Source organism: Antrostomus carolinensis, unplaced genomic scaffold, assembly GCF_000700745.2.
Source record: "Antrostomus carolinensis isolate BGI_N321 unplaced genomic scaffold, ASM70074v2 scaffold23028, whole genome shotgun sequence".
Taxonomy (NCBI): Eukaryota; Metazoa; Chordata; class Aves; order Caprimulgiformes; family Caprimulgidae; genus Antrostomus; species Antrostomus carolinensis.
In genome coordinates this window covers 62,495-66,034 of record NW_010335314.1, presented here as the reverse complement: position 1 = coordinate 66,034, position 3,540 = coordinate 62,495, and the positions used below count along the sequence as shown (strand labels likewise).

At 40.4% G+C, this 3,540-nt stretch overlaps 1 protein-coding gene across 1 annotated transcript in view; it reads left to right on the top strand.

The window, feature by feature from the left end:
• Positions 1-719: 719 nt before the first annotated feature.
• ARHGAP29 (Rho GTPase activating protein 29) overlaps positions 720-3,540 on the top strand; it is a 27,449-nt gene continuing 24,628 nt past the window's right edge. The window contains exon 1 of the mRNA XM_010174513.1: positions 720-865. The gene's annotated coding sequence lies outside the window, so the exon portion shown is untranslated. The remainder of the gene's footprint in view (positions 866-3,540) is intronic.

The window sequence follows — 3,540 nt, the reverse complement described above, 5'->3', positions numbered from 1 at the left end:
AACGTCTTGTAGCCAGAACAAAATGGCTCAGATTTGAAACTGTTCTCTGAGTAACACTGCATCAATTTGCACTGTACTGTAATTGTCTGTATTGACCTGTTTGTTATCATGGCCACAGACAACACAGGATTGCCGTTCCTTTCTGCTCGGTGGGGAAGTGAGTCAGCTTGTATTAGATCCTCTTTTCTTTTTCATAAGCTAGACTTTCCTGAATTTGAAAGCTTTTTAGCACAGCTTGCAACGCAGCACTCTAGCGCGTGTGAAACTCTAATTCCATGCACCAGCACCTCTTCTGTAACAGAACGGAAGAGCTTGTGGTTTAACCTGTGCCACGTATGCAACAAGAACTATTTTTTATAAAATAAGGCAGGGAGGAGTGGAAGGATATAGGGGCACACAGCAAGAGGTGTATGCCCTAGAAACCATTTGCCCTATACGTGTGCTTGTTTGAGAATTTTTCTAGATTAGGCCTAATTCCACAAAATAATTTAGGTGACTTTTGGGGAGAAACGAGTTTATGTGTAAACGGTATACAACATTGCAGGTAAACTGTTGGCAAATGCTAGTATGACTCTCTTTTTAAACATTTTGTTTGTTCTAAGCAGGCCTGGCTTCTGTATGGCCTAGACTTCAGTGCGTCTGAATACCATCAAAGGGGTTTGTAATGTGTTTGGGAGTTAATTCACTGTTTTAATGTAGTTCCTCCTTTACTTTTTTGCAGAAAATCAAGATGGCCTGCATCAGGTAGTACATGAACGACTGGGGGAGTTGCTGCGTGTTTTAAAAGCAGTGATAAATAAACATCAGACTCTAAACTCAGTTGATATTCTTAGTGCTGCAGGAACAGTTATTGCAAAAGTAAAAGGTAAGGAATTTACTACCTTTCATATTCTTGGAAAATTGTAATTAGTGACTCGATTGACTGAGTTATAGATTCTATGTATTCTGAAAAAAGAGGTGGGTTTTTTAATAGTAGTATCTTAACACTTGTTTAAAAATACCTTCCCTAAGTGAAAAGTAATATTAAATAGCTTGTTCTCCTGTTGATGTAATAAAATTCTGCTTATAGGAAGCTAGCTGCAAACCCACACCAATTTCCAAAAGCACAAGCCTTTGATCTTGAGCTTTTTTTACCTGTGTATTGCAGAAAAATATCACAGAATGATAAACCTTGCATTTATCCACTTAGAGTTTTGCCAGAAATCTTTGCTTAATTCTGTTGTGGTTTAACTCCAGCTGGCAACTAAGCACCACACAGTTGTTCTCTAACTCCTCCCAGCTGGGATGGGGAAGAGAATCGGAAGGGTAAAAGTGAGAAAACTCATGGGTTGAAATAAGTACAGTATAATAGGTAAAGCAAAAACTGCGCATGCAAGCAAAGCAAAACAAGGACTTAATTCACTACTTCCCATTGTCTGGCGGGTGTTCAGCCCTCTCCAGGAGAGCAGGGCTCCATCATGTGTAACAGTGACTTGGGAAGACAAACACCATCACTCCGAACATCCCCCACTTCCTTCTTCCTCCAACTGTATATGCTGAGGGTGTCATCATATGGTATGGAATATTCCTGTGGTCAGTTGGCAATAACAAAAACATCTCTGCATTATCAACGTGTTGTTCAGCACAAATCCAGAACATAACCCCATACCAGCTACTGTGACGAAAACTAACTCTGTCCCAGCCAAAACCAGCACAATTCTGTGAATTTGTAGGGATGGTGTTGTATTTATATAAAGTGAAGAAATACCTAAATGAGCAATCCAAATCTGAATGGCCTAACACTTATTTATAAGTTCCACAAACAGGTCATAAGCACGATAAAGGTGTCAGTAGCAACAAAAAGAGCCTTACAGACATAGAATCATAGAATGTTGAGAGTTGGAAGGGGTTCTTTGCCTCATCTGGAAGCTTGTGTGTTTATTCTGTATTACAGATTTTGATGGCTTTATTCCCTTACTATGAGACTTTTGATCATGAACCTTGCCATCACTAGAGAGTGTGCAGAGGAGGGCCACAAAATTGGTGAAGCGTTTAGAGGGGAGGCCATATGAGGAGAGCTGAAGTTGCTTGGTTTGTTCAGCCTGAGGAGGAGACTGAGAGGAGATCTCATCGCAGTCTATAACTTCCTCACAAGGGGAAGAGGAGGGGCAGGTGCTGATCTCTTCTCTCTGGCGACCAACAATAGGACCAGGGGAAATGGCAGGAAGATGTGCCAGGGAAAGCTTAGGTTGGCCATGAGGAAAAGGTTCTTCAGCCACAGGGTGGTGGAGCACTGGAGCAGGCTTCTCAGGGAGGGGGTCATGGCACCAGGCCTGACAACATTCAAAAAGCATTTGGACAAGGCCCTCAGACACATGGTCTGAATCTTGGAATTGTCCTATGCTAGGGCAAGAGTAGAACTCAGTGATCCTTGTGGGTCCCTTCCAACTCACAACATTCTATGATTCTGTGAACAGTACAGTTTCTTCCATGTGGCATGGGGAACGCTTTGAACAGGGTTAAATCTCCACCTCTTACCTATGTTAAATCATGTGGAACATCTTCCTTCAGAGACACATAATTTAGTTTTTCTCCCTGTTCTAGGGTTTTTCCCCTTATTTCCTAATTATCTTAGTCTGAACATATATTGCTGAGTCAGTAGAGTAGGAATATCACTTAAAATGCTAGCGTGTTTAGCTGCCTGATTCCTATATCTTGGATTCTTCCGAGCTTCTTAGGGATCCTTCATAGAGTTATATAGTTTTGCCTATAGTTTATGGTTTCTTTGGTCTTGGCAGGTGTTAGCAGCCCACTTTGCATTTTCTTCCTGCTATGTGTACAGTTTCCTATAGATCTGTCCCCAGTACTTGAAATTATCACAAATTTATAACTCCACAATTTCTGAACTTGCTTTAGAGAATTCTACATAACAGTAGAAATGCCAAGGGTATCTCTGAGAGGTTGATGTTTGTCTTGTTGATCTTGGGAAGAGTTAAGTACACGTGTGCAATGGTAATCAGATATTTATCCATGAGAACAGGTTACATGTTTAGTGAACATAATTCTACATCCACCTTAGACAAGCTGTTTCCGTGCTTAAGTGCTGTGGTAAGATTACTGTGTGTCTTACACTCCCTCCTAATTTCAGTAGACACAGGATGATGTTCAGCTGCTTTCTTTAATTTAACAAATACGGAGAACTGACTTAAGGTCTGCAGGTGAATCAGATTACATCAACCTTTGCTAAATGATGTTTCCAAAAGCTACTGGAATAATATCTGTCCTCTCTGGACTACCTATTTTATCAAAGTTGTTCTTGATACACAAGTGCCCCAAACTGAGCACTGTCTATACTTTGCAAGTCTACCATTGCAGAGTAAAGCAGTAGAATTGCTTTCCTTGTCTCACATGGTAACATTGTTGATTAAATTCACAAATACTTTTTAGCTTTTTCCCCCTGAACAGATTTTAATTCATATAATAAATATGCTTGCACTTGAAATGAACTACTTGAGTTATGGATTTCACTCACTGTTAATATGTTGTGTTTATGAGGAGCTA